Source organism: Piliocolobus tephrosceles, chromosome 14 (assembly GCF_002776525.5).
Source record: "Piliocolobus tephrosceles isolate RC106 chromosome 14, ASM277652v3, whole genome shotgun sequence".
NCBI classification, from domain to species: Eukaryota; Metazoa; Chordata; class Mammalia; order Primates; family Cercopithecidae; genus Piliocolobus; species Piliocolobus tephrosceles.
Genome location: NC_045447.1, coordinates 106,384,660 through 106,401,378, shown reverse-complemented (window position 1 = coordinate 106,401,378; position 16,719 = coordinate 106,384,660). Strand labels below are relative to the sequence as shown.

General features: G+C 50.3%; 1 protein-coding gene across 1 annotated transcript in view; it reads right to left on the bottom strand.

The window, feature by feature from the left end:
* The window catches only part of FGD3 (FYVE, RhoGEF and PH domain containing 3), a 90,581-nt gene extending 79,279 nt beyond the window's left edge, over window positions 1-11,302 (bottom strand). The window contains exon 1 of the mRNA XM_023187787.2: window positions 11,201-11,302. The gene's annotated coding sequence lies outside the window, so the exon portion shown is untranslated. The remainder of the gene's footprint in view (window positions 1-11,200) is intronic.
* Between the last annotated feature and the right edge of the window lie 5,417 nt (window positions 11,303-16,719).

The following is a 16,719-nucleotide window of genomic DNA, read 5'->3' as shown; positions in this document are numbered from 1 at the left end:
GCAACAGAGCGAGACTCTGTCTCCAAAAAAAAAAAAAAAAAAAGAAAAGAAAAAAAAAAGAAAATTTCAAAGGCAAATCACAGATTTGGAGAAAACATATGCAATACATATATCTGATACAAGATTTGTGTTCAGAGTACATAAAGATTCCTACAAATCAATAATAAAAAAAAGGACAAATGATTCCATTTTTAAAATGAGAAAAAAAAAAAACTGGAACAAGCATTTGACTTAAGTTACCTAAATAGACAGTCAGTATACGAGCTGGTGGGCAACACTGCCTGCCATCAGGGAAACTAGAAACCACCCTGAGGAATGATTCCAGTCCCAGCAGAATGGCTACAGTGAAAAAGACTGACAGTGCACGTGCTGGCAAGGATGTGGCGCAAACGTAACTCTCAGTGCGAAACTTTCATGCTGGTGGGAGCAGAAAACTGTACAAACACTTTGGAAAACTGTTTGGCATTTTCTCACAATTAAATATACACTTTCCCTATGACCCAGCAATTGCACTTCTAGGTATCTACCCAAGAGAAAAGAAAACATCTGTTCACACAAAGACCTGTACCCAAATGTGCAGAGCAGCTGTATTCATAACTCAAAGCCGGAAACGACCCAAGTGTCTGACAACCGGAGAATGCATTACAAGCAAAGTATGGTGCAGCCATAATATAGATAGAACAGGATTCAGCAATAAAAAGGAGTAAGCCATTGACATAACAGTGATGTAGAGCTAGGTGTGGTGGCATGTGCCTGTAGTCCCAACTACTCAGAGGCTGTGGCAGGAGATTGCTTGAGCCCCGGAGGTCAAGGTTGCAGTGAGCTGTGATTGCACCACTGCACTCCAGCCTGGGAGACAGAGTAAGACTCTGCCTCAAAAAAAAAAAAAAGCAATGATATGGATGGATCTTGAAGCCAGACACAAAAGACTGTTAGATGAAGTTCAAAGACATGTGGAACTAGTTTCTGAAGTCAGAACAGAGGTGCCCTGGGGCACTCTGGAGGGCAGTGTCTTAGTTTATCGTGGTTGCTGTAACAAAGTCCCACTGGCTAGGTGGCCGAAAGGTCCAAAATTTACTTTCTTATGTTCCTGGAGGCTGGAACTCTGAGATCAAGGTGTTGGCAGGGTTGGTTTCTCCTGAGGCCCCTCTCCCTGGCTTACAAGCAGCCATCGTCTCCCTGTGTCCGCACGTGGTTGTCCCTCTGTGAGTCCTCAGCTCTTCCTATTGGACACCAGTCATGACAGATCAGCACCCACTCTCAGCACCTCATTTTAACTTCACTACCTCTCTAAAGGCCCTGTCTCCAACACAGTTACATTCGGAGGTCCTGGGGATTAGGGCTTCAACATGTATTTTGCAGGACATAGTCAGGCCCATAATAGTCCCCCAAGGTGAGAACAAGGCGAAGATACCTGCTCTAACCATCTTATTCCACATAGTGGAGAAGGTTCTAGACAGCGCAATAAAACAAGAACAGAAAAGAAAATGCACGCTGAGCAGAAAGGAAGAAATAAAACTGTCCACGTTTGCAGATGACATGATTGTCTACAAAGAAAATGCCAAGCAGCAGAAAAAAACAAAACCTCCCAGAACTAGTATGTGAATTTAGCAAGGTCAGGGATACAAAATCAAGTAGCAAAAATCACTTGAATTTGTATATACTGGCAATGAACATGCAGACACGGAGATGAAAACTGTTGCCATTTACACATTAACTATGGTACATCCATGCCACACAACAGCACCCAGCAATAACAAGGAAACACCTCTGACACACACAGCAGCTGAGATGTGTGATGATTCCCCTGGATGAATTCCCTTAGACAAATCCCAAGGGATTATGCTGGTGGAAAAAGGATAATTTCAAAAGGTTACATGCTATATGATTCCATTTATATAACATTCTTAAAATGACAAAATTGTAGAAACGAACAGATTGGCTGCTGTCAGGGGCAGGCAGGGAGCAGGTGTGGACATCAAAGGGCTACAGGAGGCTCCCTGTGCTGGTGCTGCTCTGTGTCTTGACTGTACCAGTGTCAATGTCCGAGGTATATCGTTTTGCAACCTGTCACCACTGGGAACTCCTGGGTAAAGACCCGTAGTGTCTCTGCATTATGTGTTATGTGTCTATACAGTCATTTCAAAATAAAAAGTTTAATTAAACAACCAGCTAGTGGCATCCCTTGGCTCTTTTTTTCTTTTTTTTTTTCTTTTTGACAGGGAGTTTCGTTCTTGTTGCCCAGGTTGCCTCAGCCTCCTGGGTAGCTGGGATTACAGGCATGCGCCACCATGCCTGGCTAATTTTGTATTTTTTTTTTTTTAGTAGAGATGGGGTTTCTCCATGTTGGTCAGGCTGGTCTCGAACTCCTGACCTCAGGTGATTACACCTCACCTCAGCCTCCCAAAGTGCTGGGATTACAAGCGTGAGGGACTGCGCCTGGCCATCCCTTGGCTCTTAAGAGAAGCAGTGAGCCGACAAGTGACTCACAGTAGTAACGCTGGAATCCTCAGTATCATCTCAGAGTTGGCCCGGCTGGAACCCGGTCCTTGCAGCCTCCCAGCCTCATTCCCGGCCTCGGCAATGGTTGGGAGCACCTCTCCCCACCATCACGGGCCCTGTCCCCTCTGCTTCTTGGCCGCCTCTGGCCACACCAGCTTTCGAGTTTCCCTCTGGGTGCAGCTGGCTCTTGGACACACAGACACCATATCGCCTTCACTCTCCAGGCACCATGAGTTCCATGAATGCAGGCAATGATGCTCCAAGCATCCTCTCATTTCACCTTTTCCAGAAGACAAAGCTGTGGTTCAGAGAGGTGGAGGAACTGTTAAGGCCACGACACTCAGAGCCTAACAAGATGCAGCTGAGGTGGCTGGTCTCTAGGACACAGCCTGAGGTGCAGGACAAAGGAGAACCGGGGAACCAGGGGCTCAGGGGAGTAAAGACCTTGGAAGTAAGAGTCCCATTCAATAACCAGGACACTGAGGTTCAGAGAGGCCAAAGTGCTGTCACTCAGTCAGTCAACAACCATTTGCTGAGCGGCTCCTAGGACACAAGAATACTCGGCAGGCTCGGGAGATGGCCCCTGAGGAAGGAGTGGCTCTGGCCTGCAGAGACACTTACGGCTGCCACTCCTCCTGTGCAAGGTGACCCCGGCCCCTTCCCTTCTGCTCACTTATTAGGGTCACAGCCAGTCACTTGGGCCACATGGGCACAGGACTCAGAGCCCAGCTGCTTCTCCAATCACCTGCCTGCTTTTGGGAACCAAGAACCACAGGTCTTGGATCCTTCCCAGAACCCTTGAGACCCAAGGTTTGGACAAAGTATCCACGTTGAGTTACTGTCATTCTTTTGACAAGACAGGGGAAAGCCACAAAAATAACACACTAGCCAGAGCAGGAAGTGGGTGGGACCAGAGCTGTCATTCCCGTGTGACTTTGGATGGGGTTGGGGGTTGGTGCACCTTTGTCAGCGTTCAGGCTCCAAGACAAATCCTACTGAACATGTGACCTAACAATAGACAAGACCGAAGGAAACGAAAGCTCCCCAGACAGAGGCTGTGTGAAACCCTGAGTGTGACCGTCTCTGGGTGGTGAGCTTCCGGGAATTTTCATTTGCTTCTTGATGCTTCTCAGTAACATATACATTTCTACAAGGAACATTTATATTTGCAATTGGGAGGAAAGCCAACCTGTTTAAAAATACAAGAATCGAAATCGCTCATTGCTCATTGGAGATTCCCAGCTGGGAACTATTGCCCAATGAAAGCCAGCTGTCTCCATGCCTGTTTACATATGGAAAATTTAATTTCTACTTAGCTGTCCTAAATCTCTCTAAGGAAAGATGTGGTTGAGAAACCAAAAAAAGAAGGGATACTGAGTGTAATTCTGCTTTCTGAAAACACATTTTTGGCAAAACATTTTCTAGGTTACTTTAAGCTGAAATTACATTTGGTCCAAAGACAGGCAATATTTCCTAAACCTTGGCACTGCCCTTAACTTCACCTGCCTTCCTCCTGAGCAGGCAGCTGGGAGGGTGGACAAGCCCAGATCTGGAACTGTGAGACCCGTGTGCAGGTGACATTGTGTGAGCCCCTTCACCCCAACACGGGGAAAACATCCCTGGACACCAGGTTCCTGGGGGCTCCCTGGGAAAGTGAGTGTAAAATGCCACAGTGTGAGCAGCGAGGAGCTCGCTAGTCATCACTCACCATACCTCACTTCTTAAAAGTTGCTCTAGGGCCGGGCGCGGTGGCTCACGCCTGTAATCCCAGCACTTTGGGAGGCCGGGGCGGGTGGATCATGAGGTCAGGAGATCGAGACCATTCTGGCGAACACAGTGAAACCCCGTCTCTACTGAAAATACAAAAAAATTAGCCAGGCGTGCTGGTGGGCGTCTGTAGTCCCAGTTACTCGGGAGGCTGAGGCAGGAGAATGGTGTTAACCCTGGAGGCAGCAGAGCTTGCAGTGAGCGGAAATCGCACCACTGCACTCCAGCCGGGGCAACAGAGTAAGACTCCATCTCAAAAAAAAAAAAAAAAAAAAAAGTTGCTCTAAAAATATGTGATGCTTTAGTCATCTTAGCCAAAGTGGAGAGGCAATCCCAGCTTCAAACTCGTAGACCAACAGGCATTTGGAGAGTTTTCCACTCAGGAGACGTAATTACAGAGTGGTTCTGGCAGTTGGCTATGATAACATTAGAGCCTGAAGTGGAAGCGACCGTTTCTTATCCTTAACAAAGAGCCCTGATGTGTCTATACTTACACCAAAGTGCTGCATCTGGTGCATTTTTTTTTTTTTACCCTGTCGGAAAAAAGTATCAATGTGTAAATAGAGAATGATATACGTTAAAAAAATAAGGCAATAAAGGGGTGGCCACGCCCCCACTCAATCAGGCCCTGAATAAAGGATAATTCCAGCATTGTCGTGGGGCAGCTGCACAGCATCAACCAGAAACACTCATATGCGCAGGGAGGTGCGGGGTCCCTTCCAATGCACTCCATGTCCAATCCAGACATCACATTCTGCCAAGTGGTATTCTCACAATCACTTGGATCCACCCTTTACTATTCAGTCCTTAGTCTAAGCTCCTGATCAACCAGAGGCTATTCAGAATGCAACAGCACATGTTCATTTAGGTTTCCTTTAAGGGCAGATGTTGAGCTGGGAGACCTCAGGGGAGGAAGTAACCAGAACGGTTAGAATTGGAGGCACCTAAGGGTGATCACAGCAGCACTATTCTAAAGGAGAAAACAAGGAAGGAGGGAGAGGAAAAGGGAAGGAAAGAGAAAAGGAAGGAAGGAGAAAAAGAAGGAAAGGGAGAAAGAAGAGAAGGAGAGAGGAAGGAAGAGAAGGAGGAAGAGGGGGAAGGAAGGAGAGATTTGAGCCACACTTGCTCAACCTTCATGTTAAGGAGGGCCTTAGGACTGGAGGGTACAGGATGGGGTGGGGGGGCCTTTCAGCTTTAAAACATTTTGATTTTTGGGCTGGGCGCCGTGGCTCATGCTTGTAATCCTAGCACTTTGGGAGGCCGAGGTGGGAGGATCACGAGGTCAGGAGATCAAGACCATCCTGGCTAACACGATGAAACCCTGTCTCTACTAAAAAATAAAAAAAATTAGCTGGGCATGGTGGCAGCACCTGTAGTCCCAGCTACTCAGGAGGCTGAGGCAGGAGAATGGTGGGAACCCAGGAGGCAGAGCTTGCAGTGAGCTGAGATCATGTCACTGCACTCCAGCCCGGGCGACAGAGTGAGACTCCATCTCAAAAAAAAATTTTTTTTTTTGACTTTCAACAATGATATGTGCATATATCCTTTGCATACTTGAAAATAAACAGAGATGTGCTCTGGTCACCCCCTGCATCGACTCCGTGAGCTGGAAACCAGGGATATTAAGAAGCCTGTAGGGAGTCAAGTGTGAAGTCCAATGGATGAATTAGGGCAACGAACTGTTCCTTATGCAGCATAGTTTGTTTTGCAGACAAAATTTTTTGGAACTTGTTTAAAAGCAGGATCAGGGAGAGAGTCAAAGAACCAGATGCCCCTTTTGCCACTAAAGATCTTAGCCCCTCAGATTTTGCCTGCCCTGGAACTGGGGGACAGGGGCATCCTCTCTGCAGCTGTAAAGTCAGGATCTTCTGACTAGGATCCCCCCAAGCCTACTTTGCACCTACGTTGCATGGTCAAAGACCAGCAGTTTTATTCATTCAGTTTACCACCTCTGCAGCTACATGAATCCTGCGGGTACCAGCGTTTCAAGGACCAAGAACATGAGCGTGCTCAGACACAACCCCACACCTCGCAAACTCTACACAACTTTAATTAATTAATCAATTTTTTTTGAGACAGGGTCTCACTCTGTCACCCAGGCTAGAGTGCAGTGGCACAATCATGGCTCACTATAGCCTCAACCTCTGGGTTCAAGCAATCCTCCCACCTCAGTCTCCCGAGTAGCTGGCACTACAGGCGTGTGCCACCACACCTGGCTTGTTTTTGTATTTTTTTGCAGAGAAGGGTTTCACCGTGTTGTCCAGCTGGTCTCGAACTGCTGGGCTCAAGTTATCCACCCACTTCGGCCTCTCAAAGTGCTGGGATTACAGGCATGAGCCATCCTGTTTGGCTACATAACTTTATTTTAGGAAGTTACAAGTTCCATGTAAGACACATTTCAATGAAAAATTCTACCTTATGGGTTGTGTCTAGCTGGCATATTCTGAAAAGCAAAATAATGTACCCAGAGAAGACAAGCTAGGAATACTTAAAATTACTGGATATCAGTAACCAGAAAAATACAAGGCCTTCTTCATATATTCATTCAACAAGCACATATTAGTATGCTATATACCATTTTCCTTCTTCTTTTTTTTTTTGAGACAGAGTCTCACTCTGTCACCCAGGCTGGAGTACAGTGGCACAATCTCGGCTCACTACAAGCTCCGCCTCCCGGGTTCACGCCATTCTTCTGCCTCAGCCTCCCGAGTAGCTGGGACTACAGGCGCCCGCCACAATGCCCGGCTAATTTTTTGTATTTGTAGTAGAGACAGGGTTTCACCATGTTAGCCAGGATGGTCTCAATCTCCTGACCTCGTGATCCTCCCACCTCAGCTTCCCAAAGTGCTGGGATTACAGGCGTGAGACACCACAACCAGCCACCATTTCCCTTCTAAAAGCCCCACATTCCTAAAAGGCCTGTTGGAATTCCCTCATGAACACGCTAGACCCAGAGCGGGACCCCCAGAGCAACCTGGTGTCTCAGTAGCCCCTGCCCACCATCCTCAGCCTGCAGGGCTCCCTCCACCTCTATGACCTTTCTCCTAGGCACCCTTACCTCTCCTCATTGTCCTCAGGGCCCAGGCAGGCCAGGGGCAGCCAGATTTCGGGGAGAAGCAAATCTCCAGTGCTGGATGGGGCCACATCTGCTGCCCGTCTCCTCATCAGCATGCAGGGGATGTGGCAAAACAAGGACCCTGGCTCCATTTCCATCTGCCTAGGCAGAAAGGGCAGCTGTCCCCAGGTCACTTAGGGGCTGTCGTCCACAGATCCCTCCTGGGTGGACTCATCTACATCTGGATTGAATTCTTTAGATCAAATGTCACCAGGCACCCTAGCCACAGACTGCCACAGCCTCCACAGTTCGTGAGGGCCCTACCAGGGGTCAGAAGGGACTCGGGCTACATTTGCCAGCCTTGAATGAACCCCTCCTGAATCATGTGTGACCCCTTCTTTCCCCACCCTCAGTGAGGGGCCCAGGAGTGTTGCTTCAAGTCCAGAATTCTCACGGAACAGCCCTGGCCTCTGTGAGCAGGGACTGCCAAGCCGCATGGGGCCGGAGCCTCCCCAGTGTCCTCAGACTTCGTCATCCCCATGACAAGTTCTGTCTGGCAAATCCAACCTGCTCTTCCTGCTCTTCCTTTTCACCCATTTGCTTCTTTTTTTTTTTGAGATGGAATCTCGCTCTGTCGCTCAGGCTGGAGTGCAGTAACACAATCTCGGCTCACTGCAACCTCTGTCTCCCGGGTTCACGCCATTCTCCTGCCTCAGCTGGGACTACAAGCGCCCGCCACCATGCCCGGCTAATTTTTCGTATTTTTAGTACAGGCGGGGTTTCACCGTGTTAGGCAGGATGGTCTCGATCTCCTGACCTCGTGATCCACCTGCCTCAGCCTCCCAAAGTGCTGGGATTACAGGCGTGAACCAACGTGCCCAGCCCCATCTGCTTCTTTTTATCCGTTACACTCTATGCTGAACCAGATCCTTCCTGGAATAAAAGGGAAACAGATGAAGGGAGGAGAAAAAGGAAAAAAAAAGAGGAAGGAAAGAAGAGAGGGGGGAAGGAAGGGAGGAAAAGAAGGGAGTAGGAGGAAAAGGAGAAAACAGAAGAGAAAGGGAGTTGATGAATTCGTTGGTTGGTTAGTTGGTTGGTTAGTTGAGCCCCTGCCGGTGGGCACAAGGCTCCTTGGCCAACAGGACAGGGAGAGTTCCTCAGAGGGTTGTGGTGGGAGGAGGGAGCCCCACCCCTCACAGGCACACTCTGACAAGGGTGCTATGGAGGAAGGCTGAGTCTGCCCTGTCCTTGCTGGCACATTTCTGTACACACGAGCACCTCGCCCCTTCTTGGCCCACACAGATATGCTCAGGGCCAAGAGCTGCTGCCTGGTGACCCGGGGCAACCTGAGACTGCAGAGCCATGGCTACCACCCAAACCCATCCTGTCCCTGATGGTGCGACAACCTGAGACTGCAGAGCCATGCCTGCCACCCAAACCCATCCTGTCCCTGAGGGTGTGACAACCTGAGACTGCAGAGCCATGGCTGCCACCCAAACCCATCCTGTCCCTGAGGGTGCGACCCTCAAGGAGGGATACTGGATATCCCTCCTTGGGATGTCCTGGAGAATGAGGACACCCCAAGGCTGAACTGACGCTGCAGGACTGAGTCAGCACTGGTGCTCATGAGCTTGGACACGCAGGGATGATGGGGAAATGGGCCCACATCTCCCCCACAGCCAGAGTGGACGGACGCCCCACTGCAGACTGGCAGGTGCTTGTCAGACACTGTCACGGATGAGAGGCTTCCATACAGGTCACACACAGTGAAAATGCAGTCTTCGGCTCTTTCACCCAAGAGCAAGCCACCAGGGGGTGACACATGACCCCACTTACAAATGGAGAAACTGAGGCACTGGTCCACAGGATGGGGCCAGATTTCCTTCCACATCGCTCCCCTTTCCAGGCACCAGTCCCTCAGCACATGTGCTCCATGGTGACAGGAGGATGTGTCCTGCTCTGACCTTCCCCAGATCATGTGTGACCCCCTCTCTGGGATGTCCAGAGAAAAGCCAGTACCATGATGGGCTTGGAGAAGTCTGCAGTCCCCCAGGAGCCCAACTAAAGGCCCAACGGATGAGCTGTCATAACCTTCATTTTGCAGATAAGAAAACTGAGGCCGCCAGCCCCAGCCCAACCTCTGCCCGGTGAGTCCTGAGGTCTGAGGATGAGGAGGGGCACTTGGGACACAGCCCAACCCCAGAACAGATGGTGTGAGCCGCTGACTCTCAGTGAATGAGCTGGGACCCTGGGCACAACACAGAGAAGGCGTTGTGTCCAAAGCCAGCTGGCCTTCAGCTGACCACCCACTGCCCCAACACAAGGGCCTGGGAAGAAGAGCCATGGGCAGCGGCCAGAAAGCAGCCAGGTTTCCCTGCGGCTGAGAAATGTGTAACTTTTCTGCACAATACGAAAGAGAGGGTCCACCTCACTGGGGCTGGGGTTTGCTGTCATCCTAATAGTTCACAACATTAAATCCTGTGCACACACATACACAGATGCAACACACACACTCACTGTTCACACTTCACACTGATTTTAGGCGATGATACCTGTATTTCCCAGCCATCCCAGAAAATGACAACATTCTAACTGTCCTAATTCACAGGCACAGAGCATAGGAAACATGCCGTCAAGGAGCCGGGACAACCTGGATCCGCAAGGACCAGAGACACCAACCACGAAAAGGGGCACGGCCGGCCTTGCGGCCTCTTTCCACCCATGTCTATCCGAAGAACCGGAGGTCTTTATGAACTTCAAACTTTTGCCTAGCAGCGCCAAAGCACCCGCTTTCACCTTGGTTTTATTTTCTCCCTTACAAGAGGTGACACTTAGGGGAAATGCCGAGTGGTAAGAGTAAGGTAACAAAAAGAAAAGACAATCCCAGCATCTGACATGGGGTCCCCGTTGCCATGGCAATCGCCCAGGCAATGACATGTGTTCTTTTTTTCAAGCAGACTATTTTCTTTTCCCATCCATTTGAAAAGAAATGGGAAGAATGGGCAAGGGTGGAGAAATCCAGAAATAAAACAGGTTTCATCACAGTCCAGCCTAGCACTTCTCATTCAGTAGGTATCCTGGAGAATCCTGTTCCAGAGCCAGGGGCCCCAGGACCCACTGCGAGCACTGCCAAGGTGGTCTTCAGCTCAGTCCCCACTGGGCTGTGCTCAGGAGGGGGCAGAAAGCTGATTAAAACCCCTCTTCAAACTATACACCAGGCAGTCACCTCCTCCTTCCTCAGAGGGCTCCCGCCAGCCCGCCCCCTGGAGACGCCCCGCTCAGCCCCGGACACCCAGAAAAATGACCCCACACAGGATCTCAAAGCCACCTGAACCCAACGAAAATCTCCACCTTTTCCGACGAACCTACTCACCGCCTTCCTCTAGGGACGGAAATCATTTACAAAGCAAACAGGGAAGTCGGAGGCTCCCCCAGCTCCGCACAGGCGCACAGGCGAACTCGGTGCTTGCCGGAGCCGCTTCCAGAGGAGCCCCCGAGCGGTGGCTCACAGCGGGCGGCAGGAGGCTGGGGTCTCCTTGGGGACCCGGAGGGCGGCGCTGTGCTTCCCGCCCCAGTCAGCCCAGGACTAAGTCTCTGGGGTTCCGAGGAGCGGTCCCGCCTCCCCGGCCCGCCCCGAAGGTCCGCGGCACCCACAGGCAGCCGCCGCGTCTCCTCCTCTCCTCGCAGCTGCAGGGACGCGCTGAGCCCTGACAAAGCCGCCCGCGGAGAGTCGGCGGGAGGGCTGGGGGCGCCGGCCCGGGTGCGCAGGCCGCTCTCCATGGCAACAAGGGCTGGGGGCTGCGGGCGGAGCGGGTCCCTCAGGCCATGGGGGAAATGCTGTTTATTTTTCCTGACACCTCTACCGGGAGCCATTACCTCTGTCAGACTTTTTCTAGAGTGTCCTGGGGCAGCAGGAACTTTCTTTGCTCCTTCACCACAAGGAACCGCCTTTTTAGGTATGAGCACTTTCCTCCAGGCTGAGAAAGGGTAGAGTGGGAAATAGGCTCTTGCTTAGAGAGGTCTTGGTGCAGAGGCTGTGCGTGCATGTGCGTGTGTGTGACGTGTGTGTACGCTGTGCATGCTTGTGTGTGCGATGTGTGTGCAGCGTGTGGCATGTATATGTGGTATGTGTATGTGTGGTAGGCTGTGTATGGTGTATCTGATGTATGGTGTGTGTGATGCGCTTTGTAGTGTATGTGTGTTGTGTTGTGTTGTGTGTGGGATGTGATGTGTGTGGTGTGTTTTGTGGTTTTTTTGTGGTGTGGTATGGATGCGTTGTGTTGTGTATGTGGTATGTTGTGTGTTGTGTATGATGTGTGTGTGATACAGGCGTGTGTGTGCAATGTGTAGTGTGTGGTATGCATGATGCATGTATGGTTTATGTGGTGTGTGTTGTGTTGTGGTATGTGTTGGGAATAGGCCCCAAAATCTAGCCATGAACTGGCCCCCAGCCCACAGTGCTGCAGAAATTTCTGCAGCACTGTGACATGTTCATGATGGCCATGACGTCCATGCTGAAGGTTGTGGGTTTGCTGGAATGAGGGCAAAGAACACCTGGCCCCCCAGGGCAGAAGACCGCTTAAAGGCAATCTTAAACTACAAACAACAGCATGAGCGATCTGTGCCTTAAGGACATGCTCCTGCTGCAGATAACTATCCATCCCTTTATTTCCCGTAAGGAATACTTTTGATTAATCTATAATCTATAGAAACAATGCTTATCACTGGCTTGCTGTCAGTAAATATGTGGGTAAATCTCTCTTCGAGGCTTTCAGCTCTGAAGGCTGTGAGACTCCTGATTTCCCACTCCACACTCTATATTTCTGTGTGTGTGTCTTTAGTTCCTCTAGCGCTGCTGAGTTAGGGTCTCCCCAGCTGAGCTGGTCTCAGCAGTATGTGTATGATGTTCAAATCACTTGAACCCAGGAGGCGGAGGTTGCAGTAAGCCGAGGTTGCACCACTGCACTCCATCCAACCTGGGTGACAGAGAGACTCTGCCTCAAAAAAAAAAAAAAAAAAAAAGAAAAAGAAAAAGAAAAAGCAATGAAGAGAAAATATTTTGAAGGAAAAGGATATCCCTAAGTGCCAAAACCAAGGTCTAAGCCTCGGCCCTTACCCTCAACTGTAAAGTGGACATCTTCTACATCTTCTAGCTGGGCCTCCTTCGGCATTACCAGAGAATTCCGTGAGACACAAATACACGCATGGCCCAACTCCCCCTCATTGCTCTGTTCATGCCAGCTGGTACCATTCTACTACTCCGGTATTTACATGTGCTTTTTATGTTTTAATACATGCATGGCCCAACTCCCCCTTATTGCTCTGTTGGTGCCAGCCTACTGCTCCGGTATTGACATGTGCTTTTTATGTTTCAATCAGACACTACCGTGCCTGTTGTTTTAGGTGTGTTTTTCTCACTCTGCAACACACTGCAACCTTTTTGCTTTTAATAAATGTTCTCCTATGGCCATGGGATTCTTCCCACCCAGTCCTTCCTGGGTCCCAGCCAGTTCTTTGCTGGTGCTTCTCTACTCTCTGCCCTTGCAGTCCCTGATAGGAGGTAGACATGGGTAGAAACCAGCAATCGAGCACTTTTTCCCTTCTCCAACGGTTGCCTCTCTCTCACCGAGCCCTGACCCACAGACCCCACTCTGCCCAGATGCTCTCAAGGCACCATGAACAATGGCTCAGTTTTACACTCCCACACGCCCATCTTACTGAGGGATGGAGAAATTCCCGCAAACCTAGGACACCACACACCACCCACAGCATGTGGACCCAAGACCCTCCAGATCCCTTATTCTTTTTTTTCTTTTTTTATTCTTAGGATGATGTCTCACTCTGTTGCCCAGGCTGGAGTGCAGTGGCACCATCTCAGCTCACTGCCATCTCTGCCTTCCTGGTTCAAATGATTCTCCTGCCTCAGCTTCCAGAGTAGCTGGGATTACAGGTATGAGTCACCACGCCCGGCCTAGACCCCTTGTTCTTACAAGGGGAGCTCAGTTCTGTCAAGCTGAGGACTTCCTGTGGGTCTGCGTTTCTGGTTTGTTCTTGGGACTTGTGTTGGGCAAGAACCAGCAGTGTGGCAGGCAGCCTGCACCCTAGTCCCACAGGGTCAGCCTCACAGGGCTGCCAATTGGTCACTATGTGCCTGCATGGTAGGTGACTTCCCACGCAGTGTCTGGACCAACAGGCCATGCCCGGGGATGGCTCTCAGGACCAGGGGAATCCTGTGCGTCTCATCCCTTCCCGTGGAGACAACTCCGGGTTCCTCACTCTAGCTGTCCTGAGCTGGCCTTCACTGTGCCGGGAAAAATCCCACAAATAAAAACATAGACTCGTGGTCTAGGAAAAATGCCTTTGTCTCACTAAATGGTCTTTTGCTCCTGAAGAGCTGATGCACAAAATATCATGTGGCTGTTAAAATAATCAGGAGTGTTATGTGGCAACATAGGAAAACACTGCAAAGAATAAAAACAGAATCATGAAAGCTGCGATTACCACCTGGTCAAAACTATTTCTGCATGCATGGAGGGGACAGAGTGCGTTGTGGGACTCTGTGCAAATATTCTTCTTGTTTTCTTTTGTTGTGATGAGAAATGTATAATAGGCCAGACACAGTGGCTCAGGCCTGTAATCCCAGCACTTTGGGAGGCCGAGGTGGGCAGATCACGCAATCAGGAGATCAAGACCATCCTGGCTAATACAGTGGAACCCCATCTCTACTAAAAATACAAAAAATTAGCCGGGTGAAGTGGCGGGTGCCTGTAGTCCCAGCTACTCAGGAGGCTGAGGCAGGAGAATGGCGTGAACCCAGGAGGGAGGCGGAGCTTCAGTGAGTGGAGATTGTGCCACTGCACTCCAGCCTGGGCAACAGAGTGAGACTCCGTCTCAAAAAAAAAGAAAGAAAGAAAGAAAGAAAAATATGTAATAAACAAAAAACAGGGGGAAAAAAAAAGAATTTCCTTTGTTTTCTAAGTATCCATTATGTTCCAGGTACTTTCCCTAGGCAGTTTCATTTAATTATCAAAATCTGGGTTTTTTTCACCCAAAACTCACACACCTCTCAGAGAATGGCTGTTTCATGACTTCTAAAACACTAAGGAGAGTGAGAGCTGCAACATGTCCAAGTCAGCCCCAAGTCCTGCCCCAGAAGGTGGTCCCTGGCCTGCCACAGAAGGTATCGGCCACATGTTACCATGGAACTCAGCCCTAAATGGCCTGAGCCCATGGCAACTTTTGTGTTCAAAAGCCTCAGCAAGGCCAGGCATGGTGGTTTACGACTACAATCCCAGCACTTTGGGAGGCTGAAGCGGGCGAATCACTTGAGGTCAGGAGTTCGAGACAAGCCTGGTCAACATGGTGAAACCTTGTCTCCACTAAGAATACAAGAATTAGCCAGGTGTGGTGACTCACACCTGTAATCCCAGCTACTGGGGGGGTTGAGGCAGGATAATCACTTGAACCTGGGAGACAGAGGTTGCAGTGAGCTGAGATCATGCCATTGCACTCCAGCCTGCACAACAGAGTGAGACTCTATCTCAAAAATAAAGTAAAATAAAATAAGTCTCAGCAAAGAAAAGGTGCCTTCACTTGAGGTTTGAGCAATGTGGATTTCCCCCAGAAAAATGCAGAAACACTTCAACTCCAAGCTTTATTTATTGGGTTTTTAAACATCCAAGTGGCTGCCTGCACCAATAAGACAGTCCTCCTTTGCTGCCTAGGAGCACAAAGGTGCCAGTGCCTCATCCCAGAGGGCTGGACACGTTCCCCTTTCTTTGTAGCTTTCAGCCACAAGCTTGTGACATTTCACAGCGGAAGCATCAATTGCAGCTTCCGGTCGCCCCAGTGGACGGTCTCACACCCGTTCCTGCTAGCCCCCACCCTCCCGTCTGATTCTGGAGGAGAACGAACAGGTAGTGGCACCAACTCTTTCCAAACTGCTGAGCCAGGAACAAGTTTCAGCATCTGGGCATGCGGCCACAGGGCACTGGCTGTGTCAGACCTGCTAGGGCCCAGCAGTCCAGGAATGGCAGCCTCCCTCGAAGTGCTGAAGAACCTACCCGGACATACGACACACCGTGCAGCGGCCTGAGGTGAAAGCCTACTGCAAAACAGAATTTGCTTTCTATAGCAACTGGTCAAAGGGAAGGAGTAAAGTATTACACACCAAATTGGAATTAAATAAGAACTCTTTACGAAATAACTGCATATCCATCTGTATATGGAATATATGATGAATACATAGTTCCAAATACTTTGTACATGCCAGTCCCTCACACAAGGATATCATTTGCTCCTGGGTGGTCCATCATTAACTCTGTTCCACAGATGAGGAAACTGAGACTCAGAGGAGGGCATGGCCCAGCCAAGGCCCTACAGCTGGCCATCGAGGGCGCCCCACAGCAGCCCCTCTATTCCCGTCATGGAGACTGCTTGTCCCACTTGGCTCGTCTCCATCAGCAATGTGTAAAATCCTTCGGGAACAGCGGTTCTGGGTGAGGGTGGGCAGTGAGTGTCCCTGGACATGGGAGCTCCAAGATTCTCCCTTCTGGGCTCCTGGCCTCTCTGACCTCAGTGCTAGCCCTGGTAGGCTCTGGAGCTGAATCGGTGTAGCCCTGTCAGCCCCTGGGGACACCAGGGTCCCTGAAGGAGAATGCTCTTCCCCAGGTGGCCTCAAGGAGCACCCCGCTACCTAGCCCAGGTTGCCCCCTTGCCCTCTGGACTGCATCTGGAGGGGATGGCAGTTTTAATTTTCGGTGGTGATGGCTCCTGGAACACAGCAGTCAGACCTGAGGATGCTGGCAGGACAGAGTGCTGGTGGCCGCCACAGCCGGGTAAGGGACATCAGGGAGGGTAGACTTGCCAAACATCCAGAATGTGGGAAAGATGCTTTACTGACACCTGCATTGCTCCAGAAACTCCCTCTGGGGGACCTCACTTGCAAAATGATGAAATGATGTCTCCTTGCAACCAGGGCCCTCCCTGTCGGGGCCTCACCGCCTCCCTACTCTGTCCCTGCAGCTCCACTTTCCAGCTCCGCCCAAGCCTCCAGCACTCTGGGATGATGCATCCCAGATCCCCAATCCTATCATTACCAGCTGTGCAAACCCACGGGACCTAAACACAGGGAAACACAGTGTTTCCACCCGGCTGAGGCAGGCTCCCTGCCCACAGCTGCTGGTCTGTGTACAGGCCCATGGCAGAATGATGGTAAGGGCAGCATCGGCCTGTCAATGTTCTGGGAATATGGTGTTTAAGACCCGTGCCAACTCAGCCTTGGTAAACAGCATGTTACAAAACCTCAACTTCAGACACTTTTTCCACTTGGCATCAGGGGACCCAGAAGCCCAGTCAAGTCACCGGCCTGGTGTCCTCTTAGCTTTGACGTCGGA